The sequence below is a fragment of the Moschus berezovskii genome, chromosome 27 (genome assembly GCF_049115385.1).
Source record: "Moschus berezovskii isolate FMDL1 chromosome 27, NW_MosBer_1.0, whole genome shotgun sequence".
NCBI classification, from domain to species: Eukaryota; Metazoa; Chordata; class Mammalia; order Artiodactyla; family Moschidae; genus Moschus; species Moschus berezovskii.
The window spans coordinates 1560883-1572731 of NC_142486.1; the positions used below are offsets into that span (position 1 = coordinate 1560883).

Below are 11849 nucleotides of genomic sequence, written 5' to 3' on the forward strand. Positions count from 1 at the left end.
TGACCCCCCGCCTTGTCCCAGGAAAGGCCAGGCGGCCGGGGAGTACAGGCCCCTCACCCGGGAAGGCTTCCAGGCTCCATCTGGCCGTCTGCAGCGGGCAGCCCACCCCACTTGCCTGAGCCGGTGGGCCCCAGATGGGCCCCGAGCCCCCGACTGGGGCAGGCTGGGGCTGCAGAGCTGGCAGCTGGTGAGGACCACACCCTGGGCAGGGGGGACAGCACAGGGGTCGTGGGAAGGGGCAGCGAGGGAGGTCCCCGTGGACACACCTGGACGGTCCAGCCTCCGGAGGGACTTGGAAGATGGCATCAGAGCCGGCCCAGGCGCCCCCCGCAAACCCCTGAGACCAGACGGCCACCCCGCCCGCCTGCCTTCCGCGCTGCTGTCCCTGGGGACTGACCCGCCCTCTGGCTCCACAGAGGCAAGGATGAGGTGAGGCAGAGGAACCGGCCGTGCGGGACACCTGAGCCCGCTGACCAGGCTCCCAGGGGGCGGCTGCCCAGGGCTGGGAGGCTGAGACAGGGCCCGTTCCCACCGGTTGCCCCCAGACGGCCTGGGAGGAGGCAGCTCAGCAGGTGGTGGGCCAGCTGGGGCCTTGACCCGCTTCTGACGGGCAGAGAGACCAGGCCAGGCCCCTTCTGGCCTCAGGTCCTGTATCTGTGGCCAGGGACACCGTCCCTTGCCTCCCGGGTCCCTGGAAGCCACACAGACATGTAGGAGCTTCACCCCACGCTACACTCAGGAGACCGAGCCCAGAGCAGGGCTCACAGAAGACACGATGGAGCCCCCAGCTCTGCGAGCCGGGGCCGAGGAGGCCACCCTCGGCATGGGAGCCCTCAGACCCAGCCTCAGTCCCGGCTGGTGAGCTCGGAGCCAAGCGTCCGCTTGTTGTAAAAGGAACCTCGGAAGAGCAGTGGAGCCTGTGTCTGGCACCGTGACTGTAGGCGGGAGGCGCCTTCCGCTGGTGGGGCAATCGCAGCGGGGGAGCTCTGGGCCTCACTGGCCCCGGGCCTGGTGGCCACTCGCCCGGCACTCATGCCCAGACCTGAGGCTCATGCCCACGGTCTGCTAGTGGGAGGCCCCTGCAGAGCGCCGGCCGTTGAGGGGGTGTCGGCCCATTGGCGCGTGCCCTCTGTCCTTATGCGGGGCGGGAGCCCGGGGCCCCCAGGACCAGCCAGGGGCACAGGGGCGCAGCACCTGTGTGTCCACCCATCCCATCCCCATTCCCGGGGGCAGGCCTGGAGCTGCCCGCTCTCCAAGCCGCCACCCCCGCTCCCATCAGCTGGGCTCCCTGCCCCTCCTGACTCACACACGTCAAGGGTGCCTTCCATGGCCCCCAGGCTGCCGTGATGAAGCGCAGGGGCTCTGGCGGGCAGTGAGGGCAGACGCAGCCTCCCAGACCCTTGGCATTTAAGGGTTGAATGGTGTGTGTGTGGGTGTGTGTGTGCCCAGCCATGTCTGACTCTTTGCGACCCCACGGACCAGAGCCCGCCAGGCTCCTCTGTCCATGAGCTTCTCCAGGCAAGAATACTAGAGTGGGTTGCCATTTCCTTCTCCAGGGGATCGTCCCAAACCATGGATTGAACCCGTGTCTCTTGTGTCTCCTGCATTGGCAGGCAGATGGATTCTTTACCACTGCGCCCCCTGGGAGACCCTGGTTGAATGATGGCCTCCCCCAAAAAGATAGGTCCAATTCTTAACCCCCAGAACTTGTGGAGGGGATCTTATTTGCAAGCCTTTGCAGACGTAATTAAGTGAAGGACCTCGGGACGGGGGTCAGCCTGGATTCATTGTTTTTCAGTCGCTAAGTTTTATCTGACTCTCAGCAACCCCATGGACTGCAGCAAGTCAGGCTCCTCTGTCCTCCACCATCTCCCTGAGTCTGCTCAAACTCACGTCCATTGAGTCAATAATGCTCTCTAACCATCTCATCCTCTGCCTCCCTCTTCTCCTTTCACCTTCAATCCTTCCCAGCACAGGGTCTTTTCCAGTGAGTCAGCTCATCAGATGACAAAAGTATTGGAGCTTCCGCTTCAGCATCAGCCCTTCCAATGAACATTCAGGGTTCATTTCCTTTAGCATTGACTGGTTTGATCTTGCAGTCCAGGAGACTCTCAAGAGTCTTCTCCAGCACTACAGTTCGTAAGCATCCATTCTTCGGCACTCAGCCTTCTTTATGGTCCAACTCTCACATCTGTACATGACTACTGGAAAAATCATAGCCTTGACTATACAGACCTTTGTCAGCAAAGTGATGTCTCTGCTTTTTAATATGCTGTGTAGGTTGGTCATAGCTTTCCTTCCAAGGAGCAAGCATCTTTTAATTTCATGGTTGCAGTCACTGTCTATAGCAATTTTGGAGCCCAAAAAGTAAAATCTGTCATTACTTCAAATTTTTTCCCTTCTCTTTGCCACGAAGTGATGGGACTGGGTGCTATGATCTTCGTTTTTTGAATGTTGAGTTTCAAGCCAGCTTTTTCATTCTCATCTTACACCCTCATCAAGAGGCTCTTTAGCTCCTCTTCACTTCCTGGCATTAGAGTGGCATCATCTGCATATCTGAGCTCATTGATATTTCTCCCTGACAATGTTGATTTCCGTGATTCATCCAGCCCAGCATTTCACCCAGTGTACTCTGAATAGCAGTTGAATAAGCAGGGCGACATCAGGCAGCCTTGTCATACTCCGCTCCCAATTTGGAACCAGTCAGTTGTTCCAAGTCTGCTTCTCACTGTTGCTTCTTGACCTGCATACAGGTTTCACAGGAGACAGGTCAGGGGGTCTGGTATTCCCATCTCTTTAAGAATTTTCCACAACTTGTGGTGATCCACATAGTCAAAAGCTTTAGCATAATCAATGAAGCAGAAGTAGATGTTTTCCTGTAACTCACTTGCTTTCTCTATGATCCAGGGAATGTTGGCAATCTGATCTCTGGTTCCTCTGCCTCTTTGAAACCCAGCCTGCACATCTGCAGGTTCTCGGTGCACTTACTGCGGAAGCCTGGCTTAAAGGGTTTTGAGCATCACCTTGCCAGCCTGGGAAGGGAGCCTGGATTTGGTGGATCCTAAATCCAGTGAGAAGCGCCCTTCAAAGAGGAGCAGAGAACACAGAGACGCGGAGGGGAGACGCGGTGACAGAGGCAGAGGTTGGAGCGATGCACCCACTCACCCAGGAATGCCGGGGGCCACGAGCACTCCCTGGGAGCTGGGCGAGAGGCCTGGGAGCAGACGCCCCTCTGAGCCTCCAGAGGAAACCCACCACCTCTGCCCACAACTTGATGTCGGACTCCTGGCCTCCCGAACTGGAAGACAATCAATACCTGTTGTTTTAAGCCCAGTACATGGTCACTGCTTACGGCAGCCTGGGGACACTGATACAGGAGAAACGGGGGCGGTCTGAAAAGGCTTATCTCCCAGAAGCCAGGAGGGCAGGGGGCGGGGGACACGGGGCTGGAGGACTGCCTGGGCAAGCCCCCACCCGCACTGCCCTGACACGGGGCACTGCTCGCCGAGCCCTGCTCCCCGACGGGGCTTTTCAGCCGTAGGTTCAGGTGTGCCGCAGGATGACCGGGGGTCGGCCATCGATGCCGCCGCCATGAGTGTCCCGAGCTGGGAGGGCCCAGCTGCGTCTTTCCAGAGCTGGCTGTGGGTCGCTGAGCAAGTCCCACCTGCCTCGGGGTCTCCAGCCACTTCTTAGGGCAGTGAGAACTCGGGGAGCATGTCTGCTGGGGTCCCCAGGCAGCGGTTCAGTTGGGAGGTGCTGGGGGACATCGAGAGGGCCTGGCACCACCAGCTGGCCCTGAGGTGCCGCACTCGGGCCCACAGGCAGAGGCGGGATGCTCCCACTCGACTCGCCCTGCCCCTGGGGCCAGCCCGGGGACAGTAGCGGTCGGGGAGGCTCCTGGAGGAGGAAGAGGCAGAGGGTTTGCATGAACTCTGGGGGAAGCTGACTCAGCCTCTGGGAGCCCCACTTCTCCAGGCAGCGCCTTCCTGATCGGGCCAACCTTCCGTCCAAAGTCTCTGCCACCGGCCAGACAGGAAGCACGTGGCGCAGGCCGCAGCCCACCCCGGCCCCCGCCGGCTCGCTGGCCTGGCCCTGGCCTCCCACCTTGGCCTGCCCACCTCTCTGGGGAGCAAGGTCAAGGCTGGCCTGCCCCGCCCCTCCTTCCCGAGTCGGCAGCTACACCGGGGAAGTCGGTGGCTCGAGCTGCGGGGGCCGGCCCTGGGCGCGTGTACACGCGGATACGCGTGTCCTCCGAGCGTGGCCACACTCTGGCTGGCTGGCACGTGCAGAGCGGGAGCCACCGTGGCCCCCTCCCCCAGCCAGGGCACACGGGCTCCCCTGCGCGTGTGAAGGCAGGCACACATCTGCACACACGCGCAGACACGAGCGTGTGCCTGGAGGTCAGCTGGGCTCTGTCTGCTGAGCTGCACACTGCCCTGAGAGCCAGGGCCCGAGGGCCGCGCTGCGGAAGGGCGATGGGGTGCGGCCGCGGGTGTTCGGGCAGCCGAGGCGTCTCGCTCAACCCCACAACAGCCCACCCATCCCTGGGTGAGACTTGAGTCTTCAGGCCCTGCGGTCGGCACCCGAAGCCCTCGGCCTGTGGGGCCCTGCTCCCTCCTCGCCTCCAGCGGGGACTGACCTGTGACCAGTCAGCCCGGGACGAGCCCTGCAGTCAGGGTCGGGGCCCGGGGGGAGGACCTCGGGTCAGCAGAGGCTGCCGAAAGCCTCGGGAGGGCTGGGAGGGGCCTGACCAAGGACAAACAACTGAGGTCCCGCCAGCACGCTCTGTGCGCCATGCTCGCAGCAGAGGAGCACCCTCTCCCCAGCACGGCCTGGGGTGGCCAGCGAGATGCCCGGCAGGGTTCTCAGGACCCAGTGTGCACACAGCTCACCCACGGGGTGCGCTTTCCCGAGACCCCACATCGACCCGGGACTGTGTGTGCTTGCGTACACGTGCCAGCCTGTGCCCCGTCTCTGGAGGAAGCCCCGTCAGTACCAGGCCAGGCTCCCGTGGGCAGGGAGGCGCATCCCTGTCTGGCCAGGATGCTGCGGTTCCCACGCTGTCACAATGGCCACACAGCCAGGTGGCCCCCCGGGGACGGAACCTAATCTCAGGCTATTGAAGACAGCAAAGCTGCAGCCCCTGCCCTGAGCCAGCAGACGGCCCCGCCCGGGATAGCTGATCCACCACCGCCCTCGCCTCAGAGGGGCACACTGTCCCCCCAGGGGCCCCCACCCTGCCGGGTTTCTGGGATAGAGTGACAGCAGTGGCAGGCAGGGGCGGGATAGGGGGGCGCGCACCCCCTCCCCCAGGCACAGGCAGCCCCTGAAGCTCCTCCCGGCCTGGAGGAGACCTGCCCCAGGTGAGGGAACTGGCCTCAGAGCACCGTGATTGGAGGGCAGCCTTTGAGTCTGGAGGGCAGCTGAGAAGAGACAGACCCCCTGCCTGTGGCCCCCACACTGGGTTAAGGACAGACAGTCCCCAAGGCTGGGGACCCTCCCTTCCCCACCTAGAGGGGTGCCCCTAGGCCACGATCCGGGCTGGGTGAGGGGCCTGGGTGTAGGCTCAGGCAGAGGTGCCAGCCAGGAGGGCGGGTGGATCGTCTGGCTGAACTCGGCCGTGCAAGGAGCAGGCGGAGGACATGGGGTGGGTGGGTTGGGGGGAGGCCAGCCCTCCGAGAGGATAGTGAGGCAGGAGCCAAGGAAGGTGCTGGACCAGAGTCCCACTTGTAGGATCGGGAACTTCCAAGACCATGCGGCCAGCCTCTCACACCGCTGCAGCTCCCAGCAGGGACTCAAGCACCTTGGGCTTGGAACTGGCCTGGAACTGTGCCCACCTCCCACCACAGGCGGCCAGGGAAACTGTGGGCCAGAGAGGTGCTGGAACGCCACAACGCGGTCCTGGGCTTCAGCCCTGCACCCCGAACCTTGGTCCCGTCGAGTCAGGGCCCTGTGAGGAGACAGGGGCCCCAGGCCTCTGCAGGGCTGACATCGCTGTCAAGGGAAGTGACCCTCCAGAATGATCCTAGAGCTGGCCCGAGGGCGCCCAGTGGGCTTGCCCCTTCCCAGCTTCCTCTGGCTGCAGGGAGGTTTCTGAGTCATCAGTGGTAGCTTGGCCAACGTTCACGGTCACTACAGCCTTCTTCCCCAGGCGCACCAGGGAGGGGCCGTCAGACAGGAGGTCATCCTGGGCCCTGAAGGGGCCCTGCGGCTCTGCTTGTCAGACGGTGGTGGTGGACAGCGCTGCACCCAAGTGTGTTCTGGGACTGGGGTGGGGGGCACTGGGGCAGACCCCCCCCACACTGTGTGACGCAGGTCGGCTCACTTCCCTCCGAGCCTCAGCTTCCTCATTTGCAAAACGAGACCGGGAGACACACCCTACTAAGCCTGTCAGCCTGCAGCCACTCAGTGCCCCCACTTTCCTGCACACCCCCTACCACGCCAGCTCCAATCCTCCCGGCAGTTGGCAGAGTAGACTGAGGGGCCCTCGGTTCAAGGCCTGGTAGGCATCAAGCAGTGCAGCTTAGCGGCTGTGGCGGGGGTGGGCACCCTTGCATTTGTACAGCCCACGGGGGCGGGAGCGGGGCCCCAGGAGCTTAACCTGGCAGGCGCATCGGCAGTTCCGTCTGCTGCTTCTGTCAATACGAGCCTTCCTGTTTTGGAGATTAAACCTCGGCTGAGCAAACAGCTTGCAAGGAGGCCCCTCCCTGCCATCTCCCTACTCTGGCCTGTCCTGAGGCTGGAATCACCTGGACGCAGGGGTGTGGGTGGAGGGTAGCAGGCTGGGAGGGAGCCCCCAACCCCTAGCCAAGCCCCCACACCACACCCTAGCCCCTGCCCCAGCCCCCACTGACCCCTGCTGCGGCCTCCAGTGGAAGTCCCCTGTGTAATCCTTCCGCCATCCCCGCTGCCCTGCCTGCAGCAGCATCCTCTGCCCTCAGGTGACCTCCTGCAGGAAACGGGGAGCAAGCCGCTGCTGGAGGCCCCACTGCCAGGCACACGCCCACCTGCTGTGGAGCCCAGACCTGGCCAGAGGGCCAGCCCTGGGGGCCCCTCGAGCCCCGAGCCTGGAGACAGACCCGTCATTTCACTGGTGACTTCCCCTCAGCCTCCTGGTGTTGTGGGTGGGGAGTTTTCTGCTCTTTGGGGCCCGTCTCGGATGCAGCAGGACACTGAGCGACATCCCCGGCTTCCACCGACCAGATCCACTTGTACCGCCAGACCCCAGAGGCGTGACAACCAAAGACGTCTGCAGGGGGCCAAGATGACCCTTGGTCGAGGACCGGTGGAGGGGGAGGCCCTGCAGACAGTGTGCAGACAACAGAACCTTGGCTGCAGAGGGCAGGCGGAGACCAGAGGCCTAGGCCTCCCTCCGACGCTGGCCTGGCCCAGGCTGTCCTATCCTCCCACCCCTTCCCACCAGGGCCCACCCACCTCCAAGCAACATGGCCCTGCCCTCTTCCGAAAACCCCCCGCAGCCGCCAAGGAAGGGAGGAGGGCGCACAAAGGCCCCGGTGGCCCCCGCGCCCTCCCGGCTTCCTCCTTCTCTGACCACAAGGACACGAGGCCGGAGGGACGGACAGACAGGCGGGGGCACAGCCTTGCCTCCTGTGCCTTGGCTGAACCGCGGTTGCTTCTCCTCCTTTGGCAAAGGCGCCCGGGACCACATCCCTCTTGCTCACGAACCCTGTGGCTCCCCAGGGCCTCCCCAGAGCCTCCCAGCCTGGACCTGAGGCTCCGGCTCAGCGCTGCAGGCCCCTCTTCCACCGCTCCTTTCCCCTCGCCCCATCTAACCGCACACTCTCTACATCCCCCCCAGGTGGCCCCCTCCCTGCTCCCTTCCCATCCGCCTCTGCCTGCCCAGATGTCATCTGCAGAGTGGTGTGTGTGTGCCCCGTGGCTCAGTCGTGTCGGGCTTTCTGTGACCCCATGGACTGTAGCCCTCCAGGCTCCTCTGTCCATGGGATTCTCCAGGCAAGAGTACTAGAGTGGGTTGCCATGCCCTCCTTCAGGGGATCTTCCCAACCAGGATCGAACCAGCGTCTCTTATGTCGCCTGCATCGGCAGGCAGGTTCTTTACCCCGAGTGCCACCTGGGAAGCTTTGCAGGGTGATGGTCACCATCTTCTTCTGGAAGCCTCCTCTGAAGCCTTGTACCCCAGCCCCGGCACAAGGTGGATTCTCCCTTGCCCAGGCCCCTGGCACCCTTGGACTTGACAGACCTTCTAGCCCCTACCACCCTCTGTCTGTCTGGGGAACACCTGGATGCCGGCAGATGCCTCCCTGTGAGACTGTGAGCTCCCTGGGCCCAGGGGTGGTGTCTGGGTCACGTCCTCCCTGCCCTGGAGCCAGAGATCGGAATGGAGCAAGGACCCAGGGTGTCACTGGGGGTGAACGGATAGCCGGATGGACAGACAGACAGGTGGACAGATGGGTCCTGTGGTGGCGGCTCAACCCCCCATGGGTGTGACTGCCACTCCTGGGCACGGAACAGCCCCCTCTTCCAGGTAGCCCGGAATAGCGAAGGATGCCACCTCCCCCCCGCCCCAACTCCAGAGAGCAGGATGGAAGATAACACCCTCTCGTTACCGAGGAGGGGCCTGAGGTCAGGGAGAGGCAGACAAGCTCAGGACCACACAGGGCAGGAAGCAGGTTTGCTTGGAGCCAAGACAGCCCCCAGCTACCTCCATTCAGCCCCCGGCCCTGCTCCCCCGTTCTGGGGTCTGGTTCCACCGCATAGCACAGGGTCAGAACTGGGGCAGGGGATTGTGCCTGGAGCCCGGCGGGCAGCAACACAGCCACGGCCCACCCCTGCCCAGCACAAGCCAGCCATTCTTGGCAAGACAAAGGCCGGCCGGGGCAGAGCAGCTCTGGTGTCTCCCTGGTGGGCGTCTGGTCCCTGCAGGACGTCAGCAGTGGGCACTGGCAGTGCAGCTCTGCCACTGGGGGCTGTAAATCAGATTAGACTCGGCTAGCCCCGGTGTGGCCGTCAGGAAGAAGCGCAGCTGCGGGCTCTGGGCCTGCTGCCCTCACCACGGGCACGAACCCTGCTCCCAAGTGTGGGACGGCCCGACCTCCCTGTGGGGGTAAGGGCAGCCCTTTCCCCTCCCTGGACCCTGTGTCCCACCTGTAAGACCAGCATTCTGAGTGGGACTTCCCAGGCCTCCCCTGGGCAGCTCACTGGGGACTGCAGGGCAGCCACACAGTCCAGCGTCATCGTGGGCGTCCACCTGCCCGGAGGCCCCGCCCCAGGGCCAGTGCAGTGTTCAGGGGGCAGCCTTGCCTGACCACCGTACCCTGAGAGCCACGTCCCCCTCAGTGGGGCTGGGCGCTGGGGAGGAAGGTGGGCTCTCCTTCCTCTGGATGTCCCTGTGTCCACATGTGTCCATCTGTCCGTCCGTCGATCTGTCCATCCACCCATCCATCCATCCACCCATCCATTCTCCTCGGAGCTTTGTTCAGCCACCCGGGCCAAGTCAGCGGGCTGCTCTGACCACGCCAGGCCCCAGGGTTCAGATTAAGGAGCCAGGCGGCCGGCATACACTGGCACTTCACACCTGCAGAGTACCAGCCCCTCGCCAGCCCGGGGTTGGCGGGATGGGGTGGGGGCAGCGGGGGAGGGTGGGCACCAGCCACATCCCCGAAGCAGCCTCGAGTAAAACCCCGAGGCCCACAGAGAGAAGGGAACCGGCCGGAGACCACACAGTGCGGGGCTCGGGGTGAGGGGTCCCGGCGGGCGGGGCCGGGCTGGGGGCTCGTCTGCGTCTGGTCTTCTCACAGGGGCAGCGCCACCCCAACAGCGGTAGCGGGAAGCAGCTGCTGGCTGCGCCCCCACCCTTCTGCCATGGAGCATCCTGCCAGCACAGACTCTGTCCCGAAGCTTCTGGATGGGGCCTCCTGGGGCCACCGTGGCCACACCACTCGCCGCTCTCAGGAAGCCCGCAGGCACCCTGGCACCTGGATGCCCACGCTGCCGCTCCTCCTCAAGGTCCCCCTTGAGCACAGGCCCTCATGTGTCGGTGTCAGAGGGGACGTGTGAGCCCCCCGGGGCACAGCGGTGCTCAGCGCCTCCCGTCCCTCTCTGGGCTGTTCTCAGGATGCCGAGCAGGACTGCCACGGATGACTTCCTCCCAGTTAATGGCCCACCCATTATGTCTCCGGGATCTTCCCAGGAAAGAGCCAGTCTGGGAGGCCAGCCCAAGGCTCCAGGGCCCACGGGGAAGGGGCTTCTAGAGCCCTCTGGGACTGACTCCGTTTGCAGGGGGCCCCAGGCTGAGCCCCGGCTGGGAAAGGGGGCCTGAGCTCAGATGGGTAGACAGCGCGTCCTCCGAGCTTGACGGAGAGGCAGAGTAAGACTGCTGAGGCGGGTCCCCTGTCCTCGGCCACCTCTCCACCCAGCCTCATGGACAGGGGTCGAGTCATCGGGCCTCCCGGCTGTTCGGGAGCCCCGCGCGGGCTGGAGCAGGGGTCAGCCATGCAGGAGGCACCAGGCCCAGGTCCCTGGGTGAGAGTGCCAGGCCGCCGGCGTTCTGACCCACCGCCCACCTGTCATCCTCGTGTTACAGGTGGGGAAACCGAGGCTCAGAGGAGGAAAGTCCCAGGTCCAAGGTCAAAAAGCTGAGAAGTGGCCCCTCTGGGGTTGGAAAGCGGTTAGTCTGGCTCCAGAAGCCCCTGGCCCCTGGGCTGTGTCCACGAGCCTGAGCCTGGGGAGGGTCCTGGGACAGTCGCTCCCCCTCCCCCTTCCCAAGGGCCCTAAGGCGCCCAGGGGCTTCCTGACAAGCAGGTCAGCCCTCCCCACCTCCTCCCTGCCTCCCCATTTCCTGTCCTGGGCCCAGCACCTCCTTCTATCACCCCTACACGCCCCCTCAGAGCTGTTTGGCCCAATGGGTCCCTGGAGGGAGCCTTTGGGTCTAGGTTGAGGGCAGGGGAGGGGAGAGCCTCTGGCTGGAGCCAGCCTGGGGAAGGGAGCAGGGGCGGCTAGGGCGGCCACCCCCTCCAGTTTTCAGACCTCAAGGAGTCACCACGAAATTCCATTCTCCTGACAGCAAAGAGATTGAATCACTCTTGCCAAAGCCCACGGCCCCCACAAGAATGCTGCAGAGCTTTGTCCTGCTGTTCCCAGACAGGCAGTCACACCCAGGTCCCCCTACTCCCACCAAGCCCGGCTGCAGAGAGGTACGGAAAAGCCCCTGCCGACCTCTACTCCACCGCCCTGCCAGGCTGGCCACTGCCCCCCTGTCCAGTTGCTCCTCCTCCTTGCTCCCCGAGTACAATGCAGCAGGGCTCCTTGAGCCTCCACTTGCTTTCTGTACAATGGGCACATCACGCCTGCTGCCTGGTGGGCCGAAACCACACCAGGCAGGATTATGGAGCATGAGGCCAGATGCGCGGGTGGTAGAGACGCTCTGGGTGCAGAGCAGGGGGTCCCACCCCCGGGGCGGGGCCACAGAGGAGCTGGCTCAGGGACCTTGTCAGGGTCAGGCGGGAGTATGGGTGGCATGGCTGTCCCTCCCTGCCTTGCGGAACCCTCAGCACCTAGTGGTACCGCTTAATACGGACGCCGATGAAGGAACCCAGGGGCCCTGCACAGCTCGTGCAGAGACTTTGGGGCTTGACGGTTTGGGGCTGTTAGAGAACTGGGAGGCATTGCAGGCAGAGGCAAGAAATGGAGCTGGGACCTAGTTGGGAGGGAGGTGGACACTGGGCCAGGACTTGAACTGAAAAGAGGCCATGCATACATGTGTGCTGAGTTGCTTCAGCTGTGTCCCAACTCTTTGTGACCCTTTGGACCGCAGCCCACCAGGCTCCTCTGTCCACGGGATTTCCCAGGCAAGAATACTGAAGCGGGTG

At 63.7% G+C, this 11849-nt stretch overlaps 1 pseudogene; it reads left to right on the top strand.

The window, feature by feature from the left end:
* The first annotated feature begins 6899 nt into the window (after positions 1–6899).
* Positions 6900–8253, top strand: LOC148773601 (uncharacterized; annotated as a pseudogene).
* The last annotated feature ends 3596 nt before the right edge of the window (positions 8254–11849 follow it).